This window comes from Eleutherodactylus coqui, chromosome 2 (genome assembly GCF_035609145.1).
Source record: "Eleutherodactylus coqui strain aEleCoq1 chromosome 2, aEleCoq1.hap1, whole genome shotgun sequence".
In the NCBI taxonomy this organism is placed as follows: Eukaryota; Metazoa; Chordata; class Amphibia; order Anura; family Eleutherodactylidae; genus Eleutherodactylus; species Eleutherodactylus coqui.
In genome coordinates, this window is record NC_089838.1 from 324,411,449 (window position 1) to 324,424,892 (window position 13,444).

The following is a 13,444-nucleotide window of genomic DNA, read 5'->3' on the forward strand; positions in this document are numbered from 1 at the left end:
TTTGAGGCAACACTGGGACAGCGGTTACCTGTAAAGTGGTGTAGTGGACTTGAGAATTTGTCACTTGTGACACTACCGTTCCTTCACACCGTTGGTTGTCCGGCGGGAGAATAATAGAGTCCACACACAATAATATTTGAATATCCCAATCACCAGGAATGGGCAGTGACTGGAACTTTTCTTCTTTAAGGTAACTTTCACACACCAGTGCAGGAAGAACCGTTATAAAAATAGGTTTCGCAGCGGCACACAAAAATATCTCATATATGAAGGAGGTGTCTTCAGTAGGGTCACAGATGCACGCTTCTAACCAGTAGGTACCCATAGTCCACATGTAAATGAAGCAGCATCAAGGGGTATCTTCTAATGAAGGTTTACACTTACATCATCCGGCCTGGATCATCTTTATTGTGTCCAGAAAAACGACGAAAGTGCAGGAAGAACAGTTACCAAGGTCAGGGAGGAGAACACAAGAATGAAACCGGGCCTACAGTCCTAGTTATCTGTATGACTCTGCTCCTGGACAGACACTCACACTCTCGAACTCTTACATCCGCTGGGCGCACCTCGCCGCGGCACGGGAATGGAATTGGTATCGCGTTCCCAGAGGACGCGCTTGCTAGAACACCAGAGGGACAGTGAACTATATATGGGAACCTGGACTCACGGACAGATGTAACATAGCACTGAAAAATGGCCAAGACACTCACCAAACATCCGCGCACGAATAAGCAGATGGAATAGCTGTAATAAATACAAGGAATTAGTTTGTGAATTGACCGAGTCACTTAAGCCGCGAGCCCAGCTTCAAGGGTCCTCGTGTCTCGCGGTCCCTACTCTAACGAGACAACATGAACCAGAACCCTGCCTGCAAGCAGAGCGATTGCCTCGATAAAGGCGGCCCTGCGCTGGAACCTAAGGGCCACACTAGCCTAGAGATGATACATGATCTAGCACCACAGGACACAGTTCACACACCAACACACTAGGGTTAACATGCAAGACAGAACAGGACTGTCCACACCTGAATTCTGGCCACCTGCGCAAAGAGTGGACAAGACACCGTTCACATACATTACACATATACAGGCATGCAGGACCAACAAAATCTAGAGTGAAGGGACACCAGCTTTCTCTTGCAGAGGGGCTGGTGTATATACATACAGCAGACCCGTGGGAATTGGCTTGCAGGAGGGACTCCACACCCAGCCAGCTCAATTATCCCTCACTTGTGAAGTTGTGCTCCTGGAACTCTGTAGAACAACAGATCCCAGCAGCACAACCTGACAGGGACACAGGATGAAACCGGGCCTACAGGCTGAGGTATCTGTATGACTCCGCTCCTGGACAGACACACCTGAGGAGGACAGGACACTCCGCTAACACTCACTTGTGCTTAGTAGCTTGAACATCGCACGGCGGGCTCCATTCTCCACTCAGTCTTTGGGTAGGGGTCCTGGGATGGGGACGTCAGGGTACTGTCTTTGGGTTCCATTCTTAACCACATGAGGGTTGAAAGTACCCCCATGTGGCTTGGACTCTCCCTCCACTCTCAACTATTGAAGCAATGGAACTGCAGCAAAAAAAGAAAATCAGGAATAACCATTGGATTAATCCAATAAATACTGTCCTGTGTTCTCTCCCTCCTCACTCGCAGTTCTTCTTCAGCTCTGGACCCCATTGCACTGCTTACAGCATCAAGCATTAGGGCAGAGTGTCTGGAAGTGCACACAATGTCCTAGGCAGCATCAGGACCAAGTGCAGAAGTGTTGGGAGTGAAGGGGGTAAGTATATATTCTGGTATTAGTTGTGTCCTTAAAGGACACAGTATAAACATGGGTAACACAAAATATCAAAAGTAAACACAAGACAGGAAAACTACCTCTAAACTGTCAAATAAGAGAGGACCCTACCTACCAGTGAGGCGCCCGCCCTCATGGGGCCAACCCCATATCAGGAACCTGGGGCAATCTAGATATTGACAGAGAATAATGGAAAAGGTTAGATGACACACAATGTGTAATAAACCACAAAGTGTTCAAACACCCCGGATAACTACTGTGTTTCCCAGAAAATAAGACACTGTCATATTTTTTTTGCCCACCAAAAAGAGCACGGTGTCTTATTTTCAGGGGGGCCTTATACTCATCTCGTCCGCGCCGTCCCAATACCTCCTGATGGTGTCCAGTGCCGACGCGGCGTCCGCCACGTCTCACAGCTGCCAATGTCATTCACTAAATGGCTGTGATTGGCTCATCCAATCACAGCCAGCGCTCGATTAGCTAATCACAGTGCTCGCTTTGCTGGAGGCGGGATATTCAAAGCCCCGTCGCAAGCAAAAGGCAGCTGTAAGACGAGGAGGATGCCGTGCTGCTGCAGCGCCGCCGGAGACCATCGGGACACCGCGGACCATGTGGGTATTGATTTTTTGGGGGGTGGGGGGGCACCTGAGATAGGTCCTATTTTCGGGGAAGGCCTTATATTTCAAGCCTCCGCTGAAAACCCGATAGGTCTTAATATCGTGGTAGGACCTATTTTCGGGGAAACACAGTAAGTAAAAAATCCAGCAGCCGTACCTTAACTGAGATGCAGATGAGGACAAGAAGCGGCCACAGGACCAGAAGCACCTTCAGACTAAGAGTATAACCGGCATCCTCTGTGAGGCGGAGTCAGAATAAATATACACAAACTAAGGCTGATTGGCTTTTTTGAGATATTAACTCCCAGTCAACTAAAGTCAATAAAACAGCAGAGAAATATCAGCATACAGAGCCAAAATGCCAGTGAGCATGTGCCAACGTGACGATCTTATAGTCGGGCTGACACCGTGACATCACCCAGGTCCTGATCCTCCTTTGCAGCCAACAAGCCGTGGCAATCGCCCCTCTATGCTATTTATGGTTAAGAGTGTCCAGCGCTCGTTCGTCCACCCAGCTACTCATCCTTGGCAGGATAGAGGTTTGGTGGGAGCCCCTCCTGCTAATGTTGCAGAACTTGTGAGGAACAGTCCTGTTCAACACTCCTCCACAAATTAGAGAAAACCAAGGAAAGAATGTGAAGTGGGGTATCTGAAGACACATGCAGAGATGTATGGATTAAACGAGGGGTAAAGTGTATTTATTTTACTCATTTATATAGTATGTAAGGGGCTACCCTAGAGGGTTAACATGCTGCCATAGAGATGGACTGTGACTTGCGACAAAAATGGCATCAAATGTTGGCACAATTTTCTAGAGACTGGTTTTGGTTATAAAAGGGATCGTTTTGTGTTGAGTCACAGTGCAGAGACAGTGCTGAGCAGAGTTAGATGGAGGTGCTGCTGAAGCTTGGCCTGAGAGGGCTGAGGAGCTGCTTCCTGTGAGGGAAAGCTGCTGAGGAAGGACAGTGACTGGTAACTGCTTGGTGTCTGAAGCCAGTGTTGTGTCTCCAGACCTGCTGGACACCTGGAAACTGGCAAGGATCTATGGAAATTGTGATGGAGGAGTGCTCCTGATCCTGCACTAGCTTGGGTCAGTTGAATACTCCCACTTGACCTATTGTAAGTAAGGGCGCCCACCCACTGGCGATTTTTTTCCCTGCGAAATTCGCAGCATTTTTTTCTCTGCAGTGGTCTATGGGACTTGTAATGTTAAAATCGCGATCGCGCAAAATCGCGATTTCGCGGTAAATTGCGATTTTGCGCGATCGCGATTTTAACATTACAAGTCCCATAGACCACTGCAGAGAAAAAAACGCTGCGAATTTCGCAGGGAAAAAAATCGCCAGTGGGTGGGCGCCCTAAGGCTGGCCTCAATCTGACAATAATTGTGCACACCCAGGAAAGGGTTAAAGACAGGTGTTAGGAGATAGGGCTCGAATCCGAGTTATGGACTGTGTTATTTAAAGGGACATTATAGTGAATATGGGAATCAGCTTTTCTAAGAGACTGTATTGGAGTGGTAACCCCTAAGGCACATGTTTAACACAAGCCCACGGGTTGAATTTGGCCTGCCACCTCATTATATGTGGTCTGCTAGCTGTGCAGCAAACCCATGCAGCATTCCACTCACCCAGCCTACAGCTCTGGTCCAGTGGTGGCAGGGCAGAGTCTGTGACCACTAACCTCTTCCGCCCTGGTGTCTGGGTGTGCTACTAGGACTACCATGAGGGTCACTTATTACTACTGGGGCCAATATAGGGGACACTATTATTACTGGACCCACCATAGGGAGCATTATTACTACTGGAGTCACCAATATAGGGGACATTTACTACTGAGTTCACTATGGGAGTCACTAGTACTACTGGGTGCACTATAGGGGTCATTGTTACTACTGGGGGCCACTATGAAGGTTCACTATCACTACTGGGGCCACTATGGGGGACCCTATTACTACTGGGGCCACTATGAGAGCACTATTACTACTGGGGCCTGGAACCACTATGGGGGTCACTTACTACTGGGCCCACCATAGGGGTCACTATTACTAATGGGGCCACTATGGGATCACTATTACTACTGGGGCCATTATGGGGGTTACTATTATTACTAGGACCACTATGGGGGTCACTTACTACTGTGGCCAATATAGAGTTCACTATTACTACTGGGGTCACTATGGGAGTCACTATTATTACTGGGACCACTATGGAAGTCACTTACTAATGGGGCCACTATAGGAATCACTATTACTACTGGGGCGACTATGAGGGGTCACTATCACTACTTGGGCCACTATGGGGGATCCTATTACTACCAGGGTGACTATGGGGGTCACTTACTACTGGGGCCACTATGGGCAACCCTATTACTACTAGGGTCACTATTACTACTGCAGTCACTAAGAGGGTCATTATCACTATACAGTCTTACAATTATAATCTGCCCTTTGAAGGCAACCATAAGACTGATGTGGCCCTCAGTGAATATGAGTTCGACACTCCTGCCCTAAGGGAAAGCTGTATCGCTGTGCCATGTATTCCATAACCAGACGTTGTGTTAGTGCTGATAATAGTTGAGTGTTATTGCTGTTGTTCTTCTGGAACAGTTTCCTTTTATGCCCAGTGTATTACCCTTAGGATCTAGTTAACTGTAGTCAGCGACAGTAAATCCAATAAAAAGGTTTAATTGTGCAGATATTATTGCTGTACTGCCGTGTTTCCCCGAAAATAAGACAGTGTCTTATATTAATTTTTGTTCAAAAAGGTTTAACTTTTTTTTACATGTATAGCTGCCTGGACACTATTTAAATTGACTTTTTTAATAAACTGTTAGCAGGGCTTAATTTTGGAGTAGGGCTTATATTTCAATCATCCTCTAAAAGCCTGAAAAATCATTTTGCATCCTCAAAAATTCTGGAAAATCATGCTATGTCTTATTTTCAGGGAAACGGGGTATTATTCTTCATTTCCATGTTTCTCAGTATTGTAAACTTTGGGTTACTCCATCGACTGCATCCGGTGTCGCACCACCACCCATGGTATGTACTTATTCTGCAGCGCTGTACTAATATTGTCTATTACAGATGGATTTGAAGTGTAAGTCTATGTGAGGCTGGCAACTCATCTGGCCCAAGGCTGCTGCGTCTCCCCTCCTGTCCATTTTACGGGAACTGTTATACAATTAGTTTATGCAAGTGAACAGGAATGACTATGGAAGGGAAGGAACTAGATCTAGATGGCTGCCAGTGTCAGTCAGTTCCTACTAAAGCAGCTTGCTAAGTCTATAATGGGAGATACACTATGGGAACTCACTCTGTGACACCTCTGGAAGGCTGGGTGGTTGAATATCAAAGCACTTGTGGAAGTGTCAGAGATGGAAAAGGCAGGAGGACGATTCTGGCACATAGATGCCATCTCTTCCCGGGACACACTTCTCATTGTAATAAAAAGGTAATTGTAGCTTAGTAATTGTCACGTCCGTGCCAACTTCACACTCATCCCCGGGAAAGGCTCTTATCTGTGCTTCTCAGAGGACTAGATACTCATCATCAAGTCCCAGACCCAGAGCCTTATAGTGAAGGACTGGCTGGAAGTGATGATCTCCACCAAGAATATTGTCATAGCTGTAATATCTTAAGACATCTATATATATAAAATTGAATGTATGTCTGTCTGTGTGCGTGCGTGCGTGTCTGTTTGTCCTTTATGCGCTACTACACCATTCATCCGATCGCCATGAAACTTTGGGAAGTTGTTGAGTACACTCCTGGGAAGATTATAGGCATAGTACAACTATCCTACGATAAATGGCGCACGCGCGAGCGTCGTCGAGAGTTACCACCCCCCCACGTAGATCGAATAAGTAAGCCACCTGCTATTGTGATGTCATCACTGATGTCATCAACATCGGACGCCCTTGAACATGCCCCAACATGTTCTATAAAGCTGCATTGTGATGTCATTACGGCTCTATTATGACACGTACAGCTTGGAACCACTAGAGCACGCCAGCCAATTACCATTGGAGTTGGAAGTAGGTAAACAAGTACTAGGATATCTTCCTAAGAAGCCACAGCAGCCGGATAAATTGTATGTTCCACCCAACGGCTATTTTATTCAGCCCGCAAGGGGGAAGAGCAGCGGCCTACAAAATCTCATTCAGGTAGGTAGGTTCAGTTCTTGGAGGTTGAGGAATGCTTATGGGCAAGGCCTTATGTCTCATCCCAACTCGATTATTCAATTCTAAGCGCAAAAGAATTAGCGTCCAAATTTTATGTACGGAATTTAATTCTCTCACTTCCCAATGTCATAGAAACTTGAAATTTGGCACGAGCATTGATTATGTCATAAATAGGAAAAGTTAATGGGTCCCAACTCGATTATTCAATTCAAAGCGCCAAAGAATTAGCGTTCAAATTTTACGTACGGAATCTAATTCTCTCATTTCCTGATGTCATAGATAGATAGATAGACTGTATGCAATAACCCAGATAGATAGATAGATAGATAGATAGATAGATAGACAGACTGTATGCAATGACACGTACAGCTTGAAACCATAAATACTAGAGCACGCCAGCCATTTACAGTCAGTCTCCATTGGAGTTGGAAGTGGGCAAACATGTACTAGGCTATCTTCCCAAGAAGCCACAGCAGCCGGATAAATTGGATGTTCCACACAACGGCTATTTTATTCAGCCTGCAAGGGGGAAGCAGCGGCCTACAAAACCTCAGTGGTCGCTGCTGCCATCATCTAGATATATAAAAACGAATGTATGTATGTATGTCTGTCTTCGCAGCAACGCGCGCCGGGTACGCTAGTATTAGATAAAAAGAACTTTTGAGGACTGTAAACCAAAGGAGCAGATAGGTACTTAGACCAACAGTAACAAACAGGTAATAGGGTCTTGTAGTGGTCTGCCCTTCCCGCCCTATGACGTAAGGGTATGTCATGGCAGGCTGGTACTTCGCGCAAAATGACGTACCCTTATGTCATCGGGATAGCGCGAGATCATGACTGACCTCGTGCTATCCCGCAGCGGGAGCCGGCTGTCAGTCACAGCCGGCGTCCCGCTGCAACAGCTGTTAACCCCTTCCCTGCCGCGATCTACTTAGAAAGAGTTCACGGAGGGAGCGCGCTCCCTCTGTGTCTCCGGCCGGCTCTCGCGATGTTATCGCGAGAGCCCGGCCTATCGCCATGGCAACAGGACACCAGACACTGGCGTCCTGTAGTGCCAATGCCTATGATCGCTGTATAAGCGATAAGGCATGGCAGAGAAATAGCTCTGCCATGTCTTATCACAGCGATCATAGGTACAGTGTTGTAGGTCCCTCAGAGGGACTCAAATAGTGTAAAAAGAAGAAAAGAAAAATGTAAAAAAAAATGTAAAAAAAACCCTTTTTTGTGCTTTTTCTTATATGAGCATAAAAAAAGGTTAAAAAAAATTAAAACCCTGCATATTGGGTATTGACGCGTCCGTAACGACGTGTACAAAAAGTTGAACATGCTTTTTATTTTGTACGGCAAAAAGCGTAAAAAAAACGCTAAAAAAACTGTGGCAAAATGCTAATTTTTAGCATTTTGCCACCCAAAAAAATGCAATAAAAGTGATCAAAAAAGCCGTACATTCCCCAAAATGGTAACAATAAAAACTACAGCTCGTTTCGCAAAAAATAAGCCTTCATAGAGCTCCATGCATAGAAAATTAAAAAAGTTATAGGACTTTGAATGCAGCTATAGAGAAAAAAAAAATTGCCAAAAAAAAGGGTTTTTGTTGCAAAAAAGTGTAAAAACCTAAAAAAATATAAGAATTTTGGTATCGTTGTAACCGTACCGACCTGCAGCAAAAAATTTTGTGGTCATTTATGCTGCATGATTAACGCTGTAAAAAAAAAGAATTCTATGGCAGAATTGATGCGTTTTCTCTCCCTGCTATCATAAAAAAATAATGAAAGTTTTACGATATAGTCTATGTACCCAAGAGTGGCACCAATAAAAACTACAGCTCGCCACGCAAAAAACAAGCCCTTATACGGCCGCGTCGACGGAAAAATAAAAAAGTTATGGCTTTTGAAAAATGAAGATGGAAAAATACCAAAAATCGCTTGGTCCTCAACGCCAAAATAGGCCGTGTCATTAAGGGGTTAAAGAGGTTGTCCAGTTGCAAACCATTCATGGCCTATCCTCAGGATAATATATTATGGGGAAGGGGGGTAAGGGGCAAACACCAAGGAACCCCACTGATTTGCTGTTTTCTTGGCCGACGTGCTCGTCTAACTGAGCTGATTTCTGCAGGAAGCAGACAGCTCCTTTTCCACTGCAATGGCCAAGTTTGGTACTGAATGCAATGGTCCCACTGAAATGAATGGGAACTTGGCCTGCAATACCAAGTTGAGCCACTGCAGTGTGAACAGAGCTGTTTGCTTCCTGTAGAAATCAGCTCAGTGCATGAGTTTGTTGGCCAGGCGAACAGATGATTGGTGGGGTTCCTGGAGGATAGACCCTCACTGAGGATTGGCAATCAATTGAACAACCCCTTTAAATTAAGATGTCAGAGGATTATTTTGGAACTTCTCAGAATTGGTGATGTCCCCACACCAGGTGAGGCGAAATTGTAAGTCACAACCTGAAGAAACTCTTCATCAGCTTGTGGCCCGAGGCACTTTTCCTCCCTAACATGTTCGATTCATTGCCCAATCAAGCAATGCAGATATAGAGATCCACACTATCAGATATTTATGGTTTATTGGCCTGTGTAAAGAGCTAGTTAGAGGGGTTGTCTGGTTACTGCAAAACCCTGCTTTAGTAGAGCTGTATGGGTTAAAATAACGGAAACATACATTCCCCTCTGTGGCTGCCGGGATCTAGTGCTGCAACCCTATTGTGGTCCCGTTGGATCGGTGTGATCACAGGAATTTAGGTGACCACTGGAGCCAATAAGCAGCTAAACTCCTGGCATCATGGCACTCAGGATGTGAATGTCGATGCCAGGAGAATGTGCAGTGATGCTGTAGTCACTCATTGGCTGCAGCGGTCCTCTGATTACCTGTGACATCATCTGTCAGTAATCACCGGGATCACAGCGAGGCTGCAGCACTGGATCCTGATGGCTGCAGATTGTTAAGTATGTTTCAGTTTATTAATTCATATGGCCCTATTGAAGTGGGCTTATCCACTATCCAAACAACCCATCCAAATGAGCGCCAATTTACAGTAGGCGATTGGTGCTCGTTAAACTCCCATATGGGTGATATGGGCCTGTGTAAAAGAGACTTAGGGACCTTTCCAATGGTCCGGAACATAGATTCTGCACAACCCATAACTTGCACAACTGCATGTGGATTTTGATGCGGAATTACCGGCAGAATTGAGCTGCTTGGGCCAGTCAGTTTGCTTACATAGTAACATAGTAGGTAAGGCCGAATGAAGACAATATCCAACTATGTTGTTGATCCAGAGGAAGGCAAAAAACCCCAAGAGGCAGAAGCTAATTAGCCCATTTGGGCGAAAATTCCTTCCCGACTCCCTAATGGCAATCAGACTAATCTCTGGATCAACCCCTAATAGTTCCTATCTGCCTGTATACCCGGATTAACCTAAGATTTATATCCTGTAATATCCTTCCGCTCCAGAAAGACATCAAGTCCCCTTTTAAACTCCTCTATGGATTTTGCCATCACCACATCCTCAGGCAGAGAGTTCCACAGTCTCACTGCTCTTACAGTAAAGAACCCTTTTCTGTGTAGGCGATGAAACCTGCTTTCTTCTAGATGTAGCGGATGCCAGTCCTGGGTCCCTTTGGTGAATGTTCTTGAGTGTCCTGGAGCTACGAGGGGTGTAATATCTTATTTATGTAGACAGATGCTTTCTTACTATTTACAGCAATTGCCAATAAAGATAAATGTAAAATGGGAAGAAGAATTTGGCCATATTAGTGAAGAAAAACAGGCCGCAGTATTGTGTATGATTCCAATGATATCTCTGAGAGTCAACGGGGAGCACAATTTCATTTAGTGCGTGAAGCTTTTTGTACTGTATTGAAGCTGTTTAGATTAATCTCAGACCGCCCGTGATCTTACATGAATGGTGCAGATATCATGTATCTGCTCTGGGATTGTGTAAAATTGTATTTTGGAATGAGGTACCAGAAATAATTAAAAAATCTATCTTGTTGATATTGGTCTTTATCCCAGATCTCGTATATTGGGTATTGCTGATGGGCCTGATGGCGACACTCCTCTGGTAATTCAGAGAGCGTTTTGTCGGGCACAGAAGCCGATTACTGCCCGTTGGATGAAGTAGGAGATATTGTCACAAGGATGAGAGAGGCTATATCCTCGGGAAGGGGGAAATATCAAAAAAGAGGTCTGATATACATAATGGATAGCTTATATTGAGTGCTGGCTGGATTGAGGTATCCTAGGTATGCTGGGATTTGGAGAGGGTGAGGGAGAGAGGGGAGAGGGTGGGGAGGAGGTTGGGGGTTCTTTATTTTTGTATGTGTCTAAATATATATATTTTTGGAGATTATGATTTGCTGAAACATAATTCTGAATGATTGTATAGTTTGGGTGGAGTAAGGCTGCTTCACATCGGCGGAGCGAAGCTTACGTCGCAGATCTGGCACAAAACACCGGAAGAAATAGCGCTGTGCGCAGGGCTTCTTCTGGTAAAGTGCAGCGGAAACTGAACGGACCCCCTTATAGTCAGTGGGGTTCATTTGGCGCTGTTCGGTTCCTTCTCTAGTCCTGCTCCCCGAATAGAGGAGGAAAACAGAATCCCGGCCGCAGATGTGAAAGCAGCTGATTAGGTATATTATGATTATCTACGTATAATTAGGGGTAATTGTATCGAATATATAATAAAAATGATCAGATTAAACAAAACAACACACACAGAGCCGGGTGGACTTAGGGCCGCCTGTTCACAGGTGGGTCGGACCCCGCATGCAGAATCCCGCAGCAGAGTTTGATCAAGTGCCTAGGTGCTGACCCCTGCGTATTTGGTGACGCATGCGCAGTACAGAGGACTCTGCGCCGTCGCTATGGCGATTGTGCAATGATTATTGCAGAATGGCCACGGGACGGTCGGCTTTGATTGACTTCAATGGAAGCCGTCTGTGCGTAGCCCGCACAAAATCACAGCATGCAATGGATTTCTGCTCGTGGGCAGGAAATCACGTTTTTGCATTGCATGCTATGGGGCTGGATTTGCTGCAGAGTCCGTGGACAGGAGCCCTTAGTGCAGAGCTTTCATGTGCTGCGGTGGCCAGATTCAACCCATGTGAAAGGTCCCTAAGTAGGACAAAGAATGATAATAACTTGTGTGGAAGGAATAAAGAGTGTTTAACAAATAAAAATGTGCAAAGTGATAAAGCAGAAAAAGCAAAAAAAATGTTGTAAAAAAATAAGTAGGAGAGAAAAATAAATGCAAATGAAAAAAAAACAATTCCGAAAATCTCTTGTATCTCCCTGCAGCAGATCTCTTGTATCTCCCTGCAGCAGATCTCTTGTATCTCCCTGCAGCAGATCTCTCGTATCTCCCTGCAGCAGATCTCTGATATCTCCCTGCAGCAGATCTCTTGCATCTCCCTGCAGCAGATCTCTCGTATCTCCCTGCAGCAGGTCTCTCATATCTCCCTGCAGCAGATCTCTGATATCTCCCTGCAGCAGATCTCTTGCATCTCCCTGCAGCAGGTCTCTTGCATCTCCCTGCAGCAGATCTCTTGCATCTCCCTGCAGCAAGTCTCTGGTATCCCCCTGCAGCAGATCTCTTGCATCTCCCTGCAGCAGATCTCTTGCATCTCCCTGCAGCAGATCTCTTGCATCTCCCTGCAGCAGATCTCTTGCATCTCCCTGCAGCAGATCTCTAGCATCTCCCTGCAGCAGACCCATCACTCCTGGTTATTACTGCAGTCACTGCTGATGATGGATGTGATCTCCACCTCTCCGGTAAACTCTGCGCACAGACTGCCGAGTTCTATATGAAATATCAGCTTGGTTTCTGTAGGAGTCTTCTGTTTTTACCAAATAAGCAAGCATTGGTGGTTCAGTGGTAGAATTCTCGCCTGCCACGCGGGAGGCCCGGGTTCGATTCCCGGCCAATGCAGCTCAACTTTTACAAAACTATTTTAACTTTTTAAACTTCATATTGTTACTTGAACTTCTTTTAAACTTAGTTGAACTTCTTTTTAGTTTAATTTCTTCTCTCACAACCTTTTATTAGTTAAATGCTCTATTATACAGTTAGTGTAGTGTGTACAGATGACGACCTATTCTCACATGCAAACACTTCTAAGGTGACACAAAGAAAGTTTTGTTGACCCCATAATGCATACTGTGTGCATAGCAGGTTGTGCAGGTCCCCTGTCAGAACACACTTTGTACCAGCTAGGGCGTAAACACATGACCGTGATTTTGTCCCGTTTTGCGGGCGGCAAAATCACACCCGCAAAATGGGACGATACAAAACCATTGATTGCAATGGCTTCTTTTTTACTAGCAGAATTATTGCACAATATTGCTACGCATGAGAAAAGATAGGTCTTGTCTGAATAGGGCAATATATTGAAAGGTAAATAATTATATCCACACATTGTCAAATTAACACCTCTCCTAGAAGGAGTATTATATATATATATATACACACACACACAGTATATATGCAGTCATTGTCAGATCAATCCCTCCCCCAGAAGTTGTCAGACTGAGGAGAAACTTTCTCTCTGTGATTGTAATGTTGATATAAGTAAGTGATTATCAATATCAGAGCAAAAGGGTCATTTATTGTGGAAAATGACCCCTTGAAGGGAGTCTCTAGTACCCTATTTTACCGCCTCCAGCTTGGATACCAGATGTGATACAGACGGCCATGGAGGCTCTAGTACCCTGTTGTACTGCCTCTAGCTTGGATACACAATGTGATACTTGGGGGCATGGAGGCTCTAGTGGTAGTGCAATATGTCGACACCGGAAGCTAGGGGTTGGGCGGCCTCAGCTAGAGGTAATGCCCCGGTCACGCCCC

At 45.3% G+C, this 13,444-nt stretch overlaps 1 non-coding gene across 1 annotated transcript; it reads left to right on the forward strand.

Moving 5' to 3' along the window:
- The first annotated feature begins 12,458 nt into the window (after nt 1–12,458).
- Nucleotides 12,459–12,529, forward strand: TRNAG-GCC (transfer RNA glycine (anticodon GCC)). Its single transcript has one exon. It is a non-coding gene; the product is annotated as a tRNA-Gly (tRNA).
- The last annotated feature ends 915 nt before the right edge of the window (nt 12,530–13,444 follow it).